The 18623-nt window shown below is 34.5% G+C and overlaps 1 protein-coding gene across 12 annotated transcripts in view; it reads left to right on the forward strand.

Moving 5' to 3' along the window:
- Nucleotides 1-18623, forward strand: part of LOC143258444 (uncharacterized) — a 107916-nt gene that overhangs the window by 85645 nt on the left and 3648 nt on the right. For 4 of the 12 annotated variants that reach the window (XM_076517390.1, XM_076517392.1, XM_076517389.1 and 1 more), the window contains exon 2: nucleotides 9974-10474. The exons of 4 other annotated variants lie outside the window; for them this stretch is intronic. The gene's annotated coding sequence lies outside the window, so the exon portion shown is untranslated. 4 more of the 12 variants (XM_076517393.1, XM_076517391.1, XM_076517398.1 and 1 more) reach the window with 4 other exon arrangements.

Below are 18623 nucleotides of genomic sequence, written 5' to 3' on the forward strand. Positions count from 1 at the left end.
ACGAAGGGCTATATCTGAAATCTGACATCCACACGAAACTCTTCTATGAGAACCTACCAACAAATGACAATTTCATTTTAACTATTATATTTTAGAGACTGTTAAGTTCTGTTGTAACTTGTTGCGTCTCACTTTAAGATGTGTCAAGATGTTTTACGTGTTAATATTTGTCTCGGTTAGTTAAGTTCGGTAAGGAAATTACTTGAAGGATTCGTCATTTTGTTCTGCCATTTTCATGGTGTTCCTAGCTTACTTCACATGCGTTACTAACACGTCATAGAACTTACAGTGGGATCACGTGAGCAAAGCCTCAATTCTTGAAGTTACATAATTACTCATAAGATGCTGAAAATAATAAAATTACAAAAGTAACGCATAGGCTAAAATTGTCACATATAATCATAGTTGTATCCTTGAAGAGTTAGGCGCTATTTTAGGTGTCGTTTTTTATGCTACATGATAACAGCTTCATCACTAAACTATTAGTAGATGGTGTTGATCTTCACGCAAGGCGGTACAAGAAATGCCTTTGACCTATGTAGTTGTCATATCTAAAAATACCTCAACGTTAATGGCGGTAGAGTAGGAATTTCCTGCAGAGTAGTGTGTATATACAATGTTAAACGTTACTATGTTATTACTATTACTTCCAAAATCCTCATTTACAATTTGTTTTATCTGTGACATATCTGAACTATTTTGGTATTAACATGGATTTCGTGCAGAAACGTTTCTTTTTTCTCCTAGTCTTCGAAAAGGCAGAATATTGCTAGTGACATCACAATCCTGTAAAATATTGTTATTTTTCTTGTCATTCTATTGCTGTTTCGTGGTCTTTTCTTTTTAAGACACTCAAACGATTACGTATTTATTCGTGTTTTTCACAAAGATCAAGTTAATTTTATTTTTGTTTTGATTGATGCATTTGATTTCTTGTGACTTTGGTAGCTCGAATATTTGAATATAAGAGTACAAACAGCGTATTAGTAAATGGTTAATGCATGGCACGCGGAATTATTATTAAAAAAAACTGGACATGGATTGTGTTAAAACTGTGCTTGCTACGAAACATTAGTTCTTATGTTTGATGTGGTAATGCTGGTTGGGCATCCCATTGAGACTAACAGAGTTTATCTGTTATATAAATAAACAGTTAGAGACATGGGTTGTGTTACAACTATGCTTGCTATGAAACATTAGCTGTTATGTTTGTTTGATATGGTAATGCAGGTTGGTCATTCCATGGAAACTAACACTATCTAACCCATATAAAAGCCAGTTGTCTTTCGGTAACGCTCCGTTCGTCTTTGTCGCTTAGCAACAAAACTATATATACATCAGGTCACATCAGCTTAGAGGGTCAACAACTATCTTAATTGTATAGAGGGAAGTATGGTTGAAGGAAAAGCAGGGTTCCATTTTATTTATTGTTTACAGAATCCCAACCGTCGTTTTACAACGGATTGAAGAAAGCTAGTTACAAAATATATTTTGCAGCAAATATATGATACTAATTAATAAAAATAACTAAATTGATGTCAATATACACATTCATGTAGGTGTATCTGTATGTAGAGGGGCGTAGCCAGATCTACAGAGTTGGGGCTCGAAGGATCTTTTTCTGAGAAGAAACTGAACTTTTTCTTATCCGCAAAAAACTTAAGTTACTTACACAGAAATAGTGTGTATAGTAAAAATTAAAGCAGAATAACAGTAGACCTTTAAGACTTTTCTAGAATATTTGAGTGTTCATTTGGTTCCTTCACCTCTCACTACGCCCCGAGATATAATAAACTTGAAGTGAATGTTTAAGAAATAAACATTTAATAAGTCTTTTTTACTATTACAAACTGGCTTGTTCGGCAGATTGTGTATGGTATTGTAAACCCGTGGAATGATATATTAAATCATTTTTTGCTTTATTTCAGAAGTACATAATGAAATAATTGTATTCTTGTTTGTTTGTTTTTGAATTTCGCACAAAGCTACTCGAGGGCTATCTGTGCTAGACGTCCCTAATTTAGTAGTGTAAGACTAGAGGGAAGGCAGCTAGTCATCACCACCCACCGCCAACTCTTGGGCTACTCTTTTACCAACGAATAGTGGGATTGACCGTCACATTATAACGCCCCCACGGCTGGGAGGGCGAGCATGTTTAGCGCGACTCGGATGCGAACCCGCGACCCTCAGATTACGAGCGCATGCCTTATCGCGCTCGGCATGAACTGTTCATGGCATATTAGGTGTGTTACAAAATTCAGGTCACAATCCTCGATTTTTATAATACGTAGCTTGTTTTGTTCTAGACCGTTATTGCTTTGAGATTCTCAATAAGAGCCAAACCATATGAAACACCCATAGACGTTCAAACAGAATTATTTGTTAACTGCTTTTAATTGTTCCATTAGGTGTGTATTATGATTTTCAAACCAGTATTGTCTTAAGATCCCAAACTAGTACTTTATTTGTTTTAAAGTCAGTATTCTGAGGTACACGATAACATATTACTACCTCTGTGAAGATTCAGGATAATAATAACTTAATAAATAACAAATTGTATTGGAAAATTACTGTCGAAGCACTTTTAAATTGTAAATGAACTTGAAGACGTTAAAATGCTCGGAAAAAGAAAAGTTGTGTTCATAAAAATGTTTGGAATAATTGGAATTGAGTATTTCTATTTATTCTCAAGACGGCTGGTATGGGTATTAATACTTTAGTTAAAATAAAGTACAGAACAACGTTTCGACTTTCTTGAAGAAGGTTGAAACTCTGTTCTGTATTTTATTCTAATTAAAGTGTTAATACCCATACCAGCCATCTGGAGAATAGATTTTTACTTTAGGTGGGTTTCTCATCATCATGAATATTTGTCTTTTACTATTCGATTAAAAACAATGCTATTAGAGTGCTAGTAAAGATATATACATATATATAAGACGAACTGAGACATACCCAAAATCAACAGAATAATATAAACTTAATACCAATTAGCTGAGTCCGTTTGGTATTAAGGTAGAGAAAATTTTATGAAAAAAAGAGAGGTTTGATATTAATTTAGTAGGTCTTAGGAATATGAAAATGAAATTTGAGAAACGTATTTTTAAATTGAACATGAAAAAAAGGCCTTTTAATCATATTAGGAAATTCTGAGCCGCATTTTGATTTCGTATATTCACAGACGAATCTTTAGTAAAGAGGATGTGTATTTTGTTACAGCAAAGCTACATCGGGCTATCTGCTGTGTCCACCGTGGGGAATCGAACACATGATTTTAGTGTTGTAACTTCGAAGACTTACTGCTGTCCCACCGGGGTACCTTTAGTAAAGAAGGTTTATAATGTACAGTCATGTGAAAAAAGTTAGAACACCCTATGAAAGCTTGTGTATTTTTGTAACATTTTTGGATATATAGATATTTAATATTAATTTTAACAATACTGAAAGATTATAGAAATATAACTAAACAATTAAACCTGAAGAAAAGACTTTTCAAGATCTTCTGTAAATGTAATTCTACAAAAATGCATATTCTAACTGAGAAAAAAGTTAGGACACCCCCACATTTATTCCCACTTAAAATGGCTTAACTCACACACAGGTGTAGCACACCAGGTGCACATGATTAGAAGATCGTTACTCAGCATTTTGAATGAGGCTTACCCTATTTAAACCTCAGACATTTAGTTTGATGTGCTCTTGACTGTTGAAGTGAGAGTGAGCACCATGGTGAGAGCAAAAGAGCTGTCTGAGGCCTTCCGAAAGAAAATTGTAGCAGCTTATGAGTCTGGTAAGGGATTTAAAAATATCCCAAAAGATTTTGAAATCAGCCATTCCACTGTCCGGAAAATAGTCAACTTGTGGAGGGCTTTCAAAACAACTGCCAATATGCCCAGGTCTAGTCATCCAAGCAAGTTCACCTTGAGAGCAGACCGCAAGATGCTACAAGAGGTCTTCAAACACCCTAACATGTCATCACGGGACTTACAGCAGGCTCTGGTTACTGTTGGTGTGAAAGTGCATGCCTCTACAATCAGAAAGAGACTGCACAAGTTTAACTTGCATGGGAGGTGTGCAAGGAGGAAACCTTTGCTCTCTAAAAGAAACATCAAGGCCGGACTGAAGTTTGCCAGAGAGAATATAGACAAAGACAAGGACTTCTGGAATAATGTTCTTTGGACAGATGAGTCCAAAATTGAATTATTTGGACACCAGAACAGAGGACATGTTTGGCGTAAACCAAATACAGCATTCCAGGAAAAGAACCCCATACCAACTGTGAAGCATGAAGGTGGAAGTATCATGGTTTGGGGCTGCTTTGCTGCAGCAGGACCTGGACAGCTCACAATCATAGAATCCATTATGAATTCTACTGTGTATCGGAGGGTGCTTGAGGATAATGTGAGACCATCTGTACGAAAATTAAAGCTGAAGCGGAACTGGACCCTGCAACAGGACAATGATCTAAAACATACCAGTAAATCCACCAAGGACTCGCTGAAAACTAAGAAATGGAGAGTCCTGGAATGGCCGAATCAAAGCCCAGATCTTAATCCCATTGAGATGCTGTGGGGTGACTTGAAACTGGCTGCACATGCAAGGAACCTCTCAAACATCTCACAGATGAAAGAATTCTGCATTGAGGAGTGGGGCAAACCTTTTTTTAGACCGATGTCAGAGACTGGTAGATGGCTACAAGAAGCGTCTCACTGCAGTTATTTCAGCCAAAGGGGGTAACACTAGCTATTAGGGGGTAAGGTGTTCTAACTTTTTCCTCAGTTAGAATATGCACTTTTGTAGAATTACATTTACAGAAGACCTTGAAAAGTCTTTTCTTCAGTTTTAATTGTTTAGTTATGTTCCTATCTCTCAGTATTGTTAAAGTTGAATTAAATATCTACATATCCAAAAATGTTACAAAAATACATAGGCTTTCATAGGGTGTCATAACATTTTCACATGACTGTATACTGATAGCTTGCCAACTGTCGTGAGGGTAGACTTGGTATGTGTACCATCGTAGCGTTGAATAAGTTAAATAAATGGAGAAGATATTTCTAATGGAGTCTAAGGTAAATTATGTCAGTTTGAAATTATTTCATTGAAATAAATAAGCAAGTTCTTTGTGTTAAGCCAGTATTGCTAGTTGGGTGAAAGTTTTGTGCTATAAAATTGCCATTAAAGTAAGATATGATGCTATGCGTTTGGTTTTTATAGTTCTGTGTTAGTCACCATTGGTAAACCTGTATTTAAATGATATATTGATATAATATAATATATGCTATATTATTTAGCAGTGACGCTATTAATTTATTTCTTCATCTTATTAAACACGCTAATTGCTTAATATATTAAAACAAATACAAAGTCCAATCTTTTATTGTTGAATTACACATATATTTCAAATCCTATATCATATAAACACAGGTTCAATATGGTGAGTTAAAAAAAAGGTAAGAACACCATAAATTTACTATACAGTTCATCACTTTAAGAAGTGAGGTTTTGTTTTTCGATTTATCTTTATCCAGGACTACTGATGAGGGGTGCAGTCACCCGAAACCAGTATAGCTCAGCGACATGAAGTGAATCGAATGATAGCTTACTACTTTTTTATTTATTTTTAGATGGGGGAATAAATATTTGTAAGTGATATTTTGTATATCAAGGTGTTATATTATTATTATTACCTTATTTTTAATACTATATTATACTTCACTAACTAGTGGAGTCTCACTTTCTTTCAGAAACTGGTAAATTTAACAATAAAAGCCAGAATAATGTTATATTTTCCTATTTGATGTGGGTTTCACTTGCCAATTGTAAGGGGAAATCCTGGCGAAGAAGGATGTAAAACACTAAATTATATAGTATATATCATTTGCCGAGTCAGTTTTGCCCTGCTCGAGTAGTCAAAGGGTAACCAAGACAGATAAGGAATAGAAAGCATTTTTCACTTATGCAGAATTTATGTGTTGATGAAGACTTATTAACATGTTCGTTTTTCATAGAAATGTTTTATAGGATTACTTTTATTACATTTTCTATATTGGTAAAAAATTAACTTACATTTTTTTGCTCTTGCAAACTTCAATATAACAAGATCATTCTGTCGCTAAAAAAACATCTTTTAAACATTTGTCTTTAGAGACAATCTTGGTAATATCCCGATCCGTTCGTTTACTTTACACTTAGTTTTTTATCAGGATTCGGTTCATGATTTGTACCAGAGAGGACCAGGTTCAGTGTTCACCTCTCCTTCCTTTTTAGGAATTATCATTTTGTTTACATTGTTAGTGATTGCTAAATATTGACCCTTGTTATGTCCTTGCATTATTCGCAGTACGATACATTTTGTCTGTAGTTTTAATCAACACACCCTTTACGTGCCATGTACAATTCACGGTATAATATTAACTAGTGTAATTTTCACTAGTTTCATTTATTCATGATAGCGTGTACTAGTTCGTGTTCACAATACATATCGTTTCTAGAACACATGTTTGTTAATTAGAATTTGGCAAGCACCTACTCAAGAGCTATCTACGTTAGCTGTCCTTAATTTAGAAGTAATAGTCTAGAGAGAAGACAGATAGCAACTCAACACCACCCACTCTTGAGATTCTCTCTACCAACGAAAATAGGATTGACTTTAAATGCTAACGCTCTCAACGCTAAAAGGACGAGTGTGTTCGATGATGGGTTCAAACCCTCAATTGGCAAATTGCGAGTTAAATATTCTAACCAACAGTCCATATCATGTTTTTGAAAACACGCTATTTTTCTTGCAACGTGTATATGTTATGTGACCAGTTATGCTCATAGGTAACTTTCAGGCTGGCGACACTTTTGGAAACAAGAATATTAACACCTATAGTAACCTTTTCAGAACTGTCAGCCAGCTGTTTGCTTTTACTGTGAATAAACAATGGCCTTTATTCGTAAAAAAGAAACTTTTTTTCTATTCATTGTTAGCCACCAGGTTCTAAAGAAAAAGTTATTCAGAGTATGAAAGCTGGCTTTGATAAAGTCCTCTTCTTCCAGGATTTAAACAGCTAATATGTTTATAAACAAAAATCAGGATTTCAGATAATTCTGCTTTGAGTCTCAATTTATCCGCGTAACTTGGCCAAGGTAAACTTCTGAAGTTCTATTAGTAACCTGAAAAGTATATGAACGTTAATATGGTAACTCTGTAACTATTCGAAAGCTTTACTTTAATTGCGCATCAGAGTCTCTTGGTTTGTCAAAATACTCAAATTTTCGGTCGTCTTATCGTAGTCTAAATAATAATTTATTTCTAGAATTGGTTTAACATTCTAATTAGATAAAACATTTTAGCTTTTAAGAAAATCCAGCAATACGCCTGGAGGACAACTTGTAACATACGGTTGAAAAGAATAGTTAACAAATATCGATTAAAAATGAACACAATATTTCTAAAGTCTGTCGTTTCTACTTAAACTAAAGTGTCGTTAACTCTTGCGATACTAAAACACAACTAACTAGTTTCTTCTTTACGTGCAAAGTTTGCCATTTCGTTCCTAGTTTTCTGAATATTTGTATAGCGGATTTTATTTCGAGAGGTCACAGATCGTTACTTACGTAATCTTGATGATTATTTATCAAAGTATTTTATTGTTCTTAAGATATTTGGTGCTTGCGATAAACCCAGTACTATCAGTTATAACACCACACTTATCACTTGAACAATAAACTACTAAACAATGTGCAATTAATGTGCATCAGATGTAAAACATTATACCACATTTTTCCTTAATGTTTTGTCCCCCGCTGGAACAGCGGTAAGTCTTCGAACATACAACGCTAAAACCAGAGGTTCGATTCAGCTCGGTAGTCACAGCAGATAGCCCGATGTGGCTTTGCTATAAAAATACATGCCTTATTGTTTTATAGTAGACAATTTTTTGTATATATATAGAACAGTGTTGTAAGCTAAATTTTTAACGATTTAATATACATGTTTACTAGAGGAAGCTGCTAATCGTGACTATAATGTAATAATTGAGAAAATCCGACGAATATTCCGACGTGAATTGGTGCATTGTTTATAAATACAAGAATCAGTGAATGAGAAGTTAGTGTGTTGCAAATTGAGTGATTATTAACTAGAAAAAGATGAATCTAATATGTTAGCTAGTCAAGCTTGTTATCAATCGAGGAAATTTCTGCTAATCTTTATTAATTTATTAGGCCTACGCGTGTTTCTGAGGTTATGTGAAACGCTTGTGAAGTTAGGCTTGAAACTTACACCAAGGCGAACTTAGCATGTGTTAAACGTTATCGAAGCTATAAATCGATTTGTTATTGTTACATGGACTGAACTTGGCACTATATTGTACCAGATAATCCAAATGAAATAATCTAAAGATATGGCATTACTGTTACTAGTGTCATTGGTTTAGTATGAATTTTGCACAAAGCTACACGACGGCCGTTTGCGCTAGTTTTCTTGTGGTAGACTGGAGAGAAGGCAGCTAGTCAGCATTACCCACTGCCAATTCTTGAGCTACTCCTTTATTAAGGAATAGTGGGATTGACTATCACATTATAACGCCCAGACGGCTGAAAGGGCTAATATGTTGATGACAGGGATTTGAACCCTCAACCCTCCGATTGCCAGTCGAGCTTCCTAACCACCAGACCTTAAATGTCATTGGTAGAATTGGATTACGGATTGAAAAGTGGTCCAGGATTCGGGCTGAGGGATGAATACATTCTGTACTTTAACTTGTCGAGGTGGTATATAAGAGTCATAGTCAATCCTGTTATTCGGTTGCAAATAACCATATATAAGCGGCATATGCTAGTGATGCTTATTTTACTCTGGACAGTATATCAAAATTAGAGTTGAATATCCCTGAACTTTAGCTGTTTATCCCATGTGTCATAAACAAAGTGATATTAAAGGTTTAGTATACCAAAGTTAGGTATGTAGTTGAAAGCATAACAATGTCACATTATAATTAGTGGCACAAAATCAGATGAAAATTCTTATGAATATATAAACGAGGCGTGTGCAAGAATTTACATATGAAGAAAAGTAGAGGTTCAAACTTCTATAATATAGTGTACAACAGCAGACCAATTTAGACGTTTATATAGAAATAAAGTGCTAGTTTATTTCAAGTGCAACTCCAACCAGTTTTCGAGCTTAATAGGCTAGTTTACTTCATAATACCTCATATAGTAATTATGTGATTGTGCATTATGTCTAAAGAAGATCAGTTTGATAATTATACTTTATTTAATTTAAGAGTTCATATATTCTTATGTGTAGATTTATGAAGTTGGCTTGGCTGTATTTAGATGTTACTGTGATGTTCAGTATTCATGCTTCTCCAAATAAGATATAATTCCATACTTTTTGCTGAAATAAATTCTAAGGTCTTCCATATTGTAATTATAGCGGTTGCGTCATTTTTTCCCTTTAACAAAATATTTATCAACTTCATGCTATCAATTCCAAGTTTCATTTCAATTGAGAATACTTAAAGCTTTTATACTCTTGTATGAGATAAAAATTACAATGGTAATCTTGCCTACCTTGTTTAAAAATATTTATTCGTCAAGTTTGTTTTGAACAGCAGAGAAATATTCGAACATCAAACTGGGTAATCGAATGAAACTGTTTCCTTGCTTCTTACAGTAGGGCCATGATTCCACTTTTCTTCAATACACACACACACAGACAGAATAAATGAATAAAAGAAAAAAAAACACCATAGAAATAAAGAGAAAAGTAGAGATGCAAGTGATATTATTCATTCGTTCTCTATTATAACTTATGCTTGTTTTCCTATATGGAGAGGGAATCTGAACCGTCTATAGCATTCATAAGAATGAAGATAGTCTAAAGAATTTTTTCTTCTAAAATATTATGATCGTTCATCAGAGATTTCTGAAGGAAGTACTTTCGTTGGTGTGTCTAAAATTTTCCATCTTTCTTTAGATCTAGCTCAGTAGTGGTCAAATGAAGAAAAGGATATCCTTTCTAATGGCAGCAGAAAGTAGTGGACCACTAAAAGGATATTCTTCCTAATGGCAGCAGAAAGTAGTGAACCACTAAAAGGATATTCTTCCTAATGGCAGCAGAAAGTAATGGACCACTAAAAGGATATTCTTCCTAATGGCAGCAGAAAGTAGTGGACCACTAAAAGGATATTCTTCCTAATGGCAACAGAAAGTAGTGGACCACTAAAAGGATATTCTTCCTAATGGCAACATAAAGTAGTGATCCACTGGATTTATTGCTTCTAACTTGTAAATTGTAGTGTCTGGCAAAAGTCAGTGTAAGGTCTCAGAAAGAGGACTCCTAGAAATATTTCAGATTTCAAAAAAGTATTCAGTTTTTGAAAAGTTGCAAGTCTCTCTCGTTCGGATGATTTGTCAGCACCAGAAAATCCTGAATCTGCTCTTGTCGTGTTAATGTATTGTTTTGCAGGACTTTCCCGTAAATAGTTTGATATTTCTTAAGTAGGCGCCACTGCAGTTTCGTGGAATAAATTATTAGTGTGATTTACGTCAGAGTTATTACTCAACATTAATATACTAAGGATGGAATGATGCTGTATTCTAAAGTAAATTCTGTGTAAATACCTAATCTGTAACTTGAACCGTAAATAATTAATGTGAAAGTCGTGTTAAATATTTAAAAACATTGCAGACTCGTCAACATAAATAAGATAAAATAAAATGTATAGCGTTTTAAACTTCAGATCTAGGATAAAACTAAGAGGTAAAGCCTACGTTGTTAAATGTTTAAAATATTCAAACGTGTGATATTCGTAATATCCTGTCGTGAGTTCCAGGTATTTTACTAAGTCACAACCACAGTTTTGTATAGGTGTGCTTTCTGTGGTTCGACAGATAGAGCCTAGAAACGCCTGTAAATTTTGTAAATATAAACACACACGGATAAAGAAAAGATTACATTGAATTAATGAATATCTATTTTTTTCTCAAAAAAACATTTTTATTGCAAAATTATTACCATATCTACATGCAAAAACTCATACTGATAGTTTCTTCCAGTATGTGGTTTGTGATGTACCATTTTGGTGAATATTTCATGTTAAAAATTCGATAATTAAAGTCAAGGCTACAGGCGTGGTATTGATGATGAATATATTTCCTTAATATGATGTTTTTCTATTTTGTATTTTCTCGTAATTTTTATTACGATACTCACAAACGATCCAAGATACGTGTCAAGCTCTGTTTCAGAAAAATAGGAGAGACATCCTTCAATCTGAGTCGCTGCTTCTGTTATTTTGAATGCAATAATAATTCCTGATTTTGATAATTATTTCAGGTAAAGAATCATAATTATAATTTTTTTTACCAGTTCTGATGTATGAAACAAAATAGGAGGCGTTGCTGTGACAAGGCATGAATGAAATCATACTGTATTTAAAAAGATTATTTGTGTAATAGAACTTACAACAAGTGACTTCCAAGCTTTCAGTATACACACATTCATCGTAACAGGTCAAATATAACTAAAATTTCTTATAATATTAAGTGCCACGTACAATGGAAGAGTTCCAACGATTACAGTCTTACTCAACCAAGATAAATAGACAGACACTGAAGAATGAGGCTGTACTTCTTCATGGATCTTTTTATTACTCACAAATATTACACACGCAAGTGACTAAGGAGTATTCTAAGCGTATTTGTGCTTATTCAGTGTGTATGTGTATTGTCATAGGTATTTTAGTCTAATGATTTTAACCTTTTCATTTTATAGATGTAATTTCTCTGTTTCATTCTCCCATTGTTTGTCGTTGATTAAATGGGTTGTCGGAAGTGAGAATTATAGCTGGTCCAATACTGGCTTTGCTGTACCTACAACTGGCTGTATTCGTATTTCTTTTTTATACATGTTTCTTGTGTGCCCAAGGTTTCAGTTACCCTCTTATTGACATCCGCAAACGTAAATAATGTACCGAGGACTAACGCTAGCTGGCGTCCTGCCCCAAGCTAATACCTTGTATCGTCAAATATAATTTTAGATTAAGCCCTACTGTCTCCCTTTCAGTTAAGAAAAGCTGTAACTTGTAGCTCGAGTAGCTTTGCGCGAAATTAAAAAACAAAAAAACAAACAATCTTATCTTTACCAGTAACGTTACATATAAAGTGCAAAATAATAGTAGTGAAATCGGTACTGAGTTTTATGACACGAAAATTTAGAAATTAAATGACACGATAAGGTGAAGCACCATATATCGTATCTTGGTACAAAAACTCCGACGGAACAATAGTTTTCACTGTATTGTTCAGTGCAAGAATCCGCAGTATATCATTTCAACTAGTATTGTAACTTTTACCAGTATCATCACGTTTCAAATGTATACGTGTCGTTCACACATTAAATTTGTTGCTCTATTGATAATACTGAAAAAAATTCAATTAAATATTAACGACGTCATTCTTTCCTTTGTGAAAATCGATTATCCACATAGTAAAACGAAACACAACTAACATAAAGTGCGAGTGTTAAACGAAACGAATTCGATCGCACTGATGACTTCGTACGTTAAAAATATTTTTATTTTGAATTTCGTTTGTCTCGGATGTATATTGGAAATTTAGACTCGCAAAATAAATACCCTTTTTGAATAGTTAAATTAACACAACTGGATTTGTGTATCAGTAGTGAACAATTATTAATTATACAGGATGGGTCTTTATGACACACGTAAAAAGATATGTATTTCCCGACACTCTCTATACAACTGCAAATAAAAAAAGTATTAAGTCAGTTCAAACATATTTACTGCCATCTTGTAAAAGCCCGGTATAGCCAGGTGGTTAAGGTACTCGAGTTGTAATCTGAGGGTCGCGGGTTCGAATTCCCGTCGCACCAAACATGTCCCCCCGTTAAGGCGTTATAATTTTTGTGGTTAATCCCTATATTCGTTGGTAAAAGAGTAGCCCAAGAGTTGGCGGTGGGTGGTGATGACTACCCGCATTCTCTCCAGTCTTACACTGTTAAATTAGAGATGGCTAGCGTAGATAGTCTTCGTGTAGTTTTGCGCGAAATTAAAAAACAAACAAACTGCGAATTTCACCGATACTGCAATTGTTTGTTCGTTGGAATTCACGTAAAGCTACTCGAGGTCTGTCTGCACTAAGCGTCAACAGGTGGCGCCTTGTGAGTCACGTACGGCTGTTCATTGGTTCTTTGAATTATTTAATTTCTGTGAACTTGCATTGTTTATTTTTTATGCAAATATTATGTAGCAGAGGAAAAACCCACTAAATATTCGACTATTGAACAGTTGTGTTGATATAGTTAGAAGGAGCAGTATTAGTGAATTATTGCTCTATAACTTACAGTTATTTCTGAAAGTTGCGTCCCCTTTTCGGTTCCAGTGTCGTTTTGGTTTTGTTTCTCCTGGCTCTTGGTCTTTAAAAGTTGTTGTATAATAACCAAGTACAGATCCATATAGTAGTACTTTACAGAGTTTTCGAATCTAGTTTACACTCTGGTTATGTGTGGTTTGTGTACGTGCATTGCATGTCTGTGTTAAAATCTATTTTTTTTAAATAAAGCCACATCGAGCTATCTGCTGAGTCTACCAAGGGGAATTGCATCCCTGATTTTAGCCTTGTAAATCCGTAGACTTACTGCTGTACCAGCGAGAGACCTATGTTAAAAGATATTTTGGGAAAATCTTTACTATTCTTTTATTTACGTGAGAGTCAGCAGAAGTAATAGATCCATGAAGCGATCCGTTGTTCGTCTTTCTCAAATCTCGTCTTTTGTTCTATCCATGGAAGCATCTGATTTTGTGTGAACAGTTGCTTCCTTACGACGTGAAACAAAATATATGTACTTTGTGCAGAAATATATTTAATAAATTTCATATGCTTAATTTGGTAAGAAAAATCGATTTATAATTTCTACTCCAGAGCTTTGACTGCTGCTTTTTAAATAAGGACTTCAACCGAAATTACACGATCTACCCTAGTAGTGTATTTCTATTTGTTATGAAATTACCTTATTTCACCACAACGTTATCATAAACTTAAATGTTTTCATTTATTATCACACACTTAGCTTTGATATTTTAAAATGCTTTCTTTTTTTTCATTTGCTTTGATTTTTATGGACAATCTCGAAACGTTTAATATATAAACTTAGCCACTCCGAATAGAAATAACGAGAAATGTCGATCGAATGGATTCAATAGGCGATTAATACATGTCCGGCTATGATTGCATATCATCCGGAATGACAATCTATTGCTAAAGAAGTCTCGGTACGAGTGTGATAAATGCAATTTATTGCTGGTACAGATACTAGTAATTATGCTAGGATTGTTATTTTCCCATTGTTTCAGTTCTGGATTTCCAAGGTATGTGTCAAAACGGATTAAAAGATATAACCAAAGGCCAAATAAGAAGACATCTTCAAGAATAACAAGAATAAAAACAGAAGCTTAACAGATCCTATGTAAACTATTGTATGCAAATTATCCTATTTGATCTGCATGTAGATGCTTTAACCAAACAATACTGAACCGTTGATATGCATATATGATGCTTTAACTAAACAATAGTGAATTTTTGATATGCACATTTGATGATTTAATTAAACAACACTAAACCGTTGTCATGCCGTATGATGCTTTCAGTTCTACTGTCGCTACCTCAATTAGAGGTAGATTAAACAAACTGTGCTTTAACTGAGCAATACCAAACCGTCTTTAGAAAAGAAAGCACAGCTTGTTTAATCTACCTCTAATTGAGGTAGCGACAGTAGAACTGAAACCAGATTATCGTAACTTTTACTATACTTCTCATGTATTCCTTCAGAAATAGTGATTGACATTTATTTATTATTAACATGATACACAAATAATAAAGTGGAAGTTTTGATTTCTAATCAGCAGTGTTCTGAAAACACTGGTACGTTTTATAAGGAAGCAAAATTTTGTATCTTCAATTATGTGGAAATGGAAGTGACTTGCATAGAACATTGAAACATGATGGTTTTTAATGTCCTAAACAGTTGAGTGAAAATATGGCATTATGGTTGATTCTATAAATCACATTTATTCTGTAGGTTTTGATTTTACCTAATCCCCCAAACTCATGAAACATAATACACATTCAGTTTCTCCTGTAACCAGTTTTGTATTTTAAATTTGATAACCATCACGTGGGTAATACGAAACTTACTTATGACTAATACAGCTTGTTAAATTACGTATCTACTGACTCGTGGCATTAGTTAGAAATGTTCTTTGAAAACACAGGTTTTAAATCCAGATTGGTTAAATAATCTTTAAACTTTACAGTCGAAACTATTGTAACTTGGAGTTTGACGTACAATTAAGTTATTTTGTTGTGTTACAAGTTAATATTGTAAAAATATATGATATTTTGAAATATATATCTTAGAACTATTAAGCAACTTCTTACATCTGTTACATGTTCCTTAAGTTTCAGTAAAATACAGAGATATGTTTCATTACTTACCTAAAATCTCAAATTGTACTGGTTTGAAGAGGAAACTTTATTTCTTCGTGATGACACAAAGCTCCAAATTCAAACGTGATTAATATATACTTTTCAAGGTTATAACCGAGGGTATGTACTGTTTTCCATGTACTTGACAGTGCTCTACACGAAATTATACTTCAAAAGAAACAAATTCTCGAGAGCCCGGCATGGCCAGGTTGTTAAGGCACTCGACTCGTAATCTGAGGTCGTTGGTTCGAATCCCCGTCATACCAAACATGCTCGCCCTTTGAGCCCTGGGGGGTATTATAATGTCACGGTCAATCCCACTATTTGTTGGTAAAAGAGTAGCTTAAGAGTTGAAAGTGGGTGGTGATAACTAGCTGCCTTCTCTCTGGTCTTACACTGCTAAATTAAAGACGGCTAGTACAGATAGCCCTCGTGCAGCTTTGAGCGAAATTCAAACTAACCCACCAAATTCTCGACTGCATTAACTGTGTTGCCATATGTTAGAGCTAAAGTTTACTAATTGTTAAGTTAACTAACTGTCTTCAGGATGTGACACTTACAAAACATTCGCCTTATTCAGTCGCTAACCTAAAAATATAAAGCTTTAAAAATGTATGAATATTTAAATAAAATGTTGAAACACTGTGCATAATAGCCACAATTTAGCGTGTCCTGAGATACATAGAACATGACATCTTTTGTGTACTGTATTTTACTTTTAATGTTATTAGAAAATTTTTGTGATTGATAGTAACAAATAGACCAATAAACAGTTGATATGACTACTGCTATCGTATTCAATTGCATAAGTACTGAAGTGTTGATTTTTTTCAATTATGGTGTAAAATACTGGAAATTTTGTTCCTCTATATATTTCTAAGATATAATGAAAATGATACTAGGTAATATAAACAACGGAAAGAAGAAACAATAAAGAAAAACAATAAGAAAAAATATAAAGGAAGTTACACAAACAGGTAAAATATCAATAACAGTTAAGCATATTTACGAACTATTAATTCACAACAAAGTTTACGCAAGTATGTGTGGCAATAAAATGGTAAAATGCTTTTGGAGTCATTTTATATCAGATCATCCCATAGTATGTCATTTTATATCAGATCATCCCATAATATGTCATTTTATACCAGATCATCCCATAGTATATCATTTTATATTGTTTCTAAAATATAGTGTTTTTTTTTTGCTTTTCTACCTTTGCCTTTTTAGACTGATTTTTTACTGTCTTTCCTTTGTTGTTCTTACACTTGTCTTTAATACCTTTAGTGAATGAAAATACAACTGTTCTAACAGTTCTATTTAAGATTTACATGTTCCTACTGTAATATTTCATACTTGTTTGTTTGTTTTGGAATTTCGCACAAAGCTACTCGAGGGCTATCTGTGCTAGCCGTCCCTAATTTAGCAGTGTAAGACTAGAGGGAAGGCAGCTAATCATCACCACCCACCGCCAACTCTTGGGCTACTCTTTTACCAACGAATAGTGGGATTGACCGTCACATTATACACCCCCACGGCTGGGAGAGCGAGCATGTTTAGCGCGACGCGGGCGCGAACCCGCGACCCTCGGATTACGAGTCGCACGCCTTATGCGCTTGGCCATGCCAGGCCAATATTTCACATTTCATACTATATACACGTTTACTGTTACTATATTCAGAGAGAGAAACGTTATATTTCCTCCTAACGTGTCCCCCAGTGGCATAGCGGTATGTCTGGGAACTCACGCCACTAAAAACCGGGTTTCGATACCCATGATGAGAAGAGCACGGACATCCCATTCTGTAGCTGTTTTTAATTCAAACAAACCTCCTAATGTATTATGAGAGAGATGACATGTTTCTTTCTACTGTATTCTGACATACCGAATACATATTTATTTGTATTCTGTTTTCTCCTCACTGTTTTTATATATTTGCTCTACTTTATTCAGAGACATTGATGACATGTTTCTCCTACTGTGTTATGAGATATAGGCGACATATTTGTTTGTGCTATATTTTGATACACTGGCAATATATTTGTTCCTACTGTATTCCGAAATGATGATGACATATTTGTTACTACTTCATGATCTATTGTTGATATATTTACGTTTACTGTATTGTAATATACCGACAATAAACTTGATTTTATTGCATTCTCTAACATTGTACTGTTCTGAAGAGTGACTTGTATCTAGTGACCAATTTACCTATTGAGGTAGGGGTGTAGGTGGGAATAAATTCTATGAAAAGTCAAATCCTTTAGGAAGAATCAACGGAAAATAAAACAGACGAAGTTAGGTTTGAACTCTTTTCTAAATACATAATTAGCTCACTAAATATCTAGTTTTATCTCTCTGCAGATGTCATAAAACAAGTTTGCAGTGACAATGTGCAAAGCTTCCTAACTTTTCCCTGGCGGACCCGGCATGGCCAAGCGTGTTAAGGCGTGCGACTCGTAATCTGAGGGTCGCGGGTTCGCATCCCCGTCGCGCCAAACATGCTCGCCCTTTCAGCCATGGGAGCGTTATAATGTTACATTCAATCCCACTATTCGTTGGTAAAAGAGTAGCCCAAGAGTTGGCGGTGGGTGTTGATGACTAGCTGCCTTTCCTCTAGTCTTACACTGCTAAATTAGGGACGGCTAGCACAGATAGCCCTCGAGTAGCTTTGTGCGAAATTAAAAACAACAAAACAAATGAACTTCTCCCTGGACTTGTGAAACTGTGCTTCTAGAGCTCGTGTGTTATTAGCCGTGATGAAACTGTAATGGTGAAGTGTTGAATGAAATATAAAGCTCTATTATTATTTTTATGTGGAGAATAAAGGTCGGTTATTTTAACTTTATTTCCAAAATGTCTAAATCTCTCCGGCATGCACTACAAATTCATTAAAACAAATTTACATCAGTTGACCGAATCCACTGTAACTTGTAATGTTTATTTTAGGATGTTGTTGTTGGAGAGGTGAAGGTTGAAAAAAATATTGATTGGAAATCAATGGTTTTTCCTTCAAAAATAATAGTCGTTTTTATGTCGCGTTTGTCATATTTTGACAACCTTATATTGCATTTGTACTGATTAACGTAAACCGTTACCTTATTCTGTTCTTTAG

The sequence above is a fragment of the Tachypleus tridentatus genome, chromosome 8 (assembly GCF_004210375.1).
Source record: "Tachypleus tridentatus isolate NWPU-2018 chromosome 8, ASM421037v1, whole genome shotgun sequence".
Taxonomy (NCBI): Eukaryota; Metazoa; Arthropoda; class Merostomata; order Xiphosura; family Limulidae; genus Tachypleus; species Tachypleus tridentatus.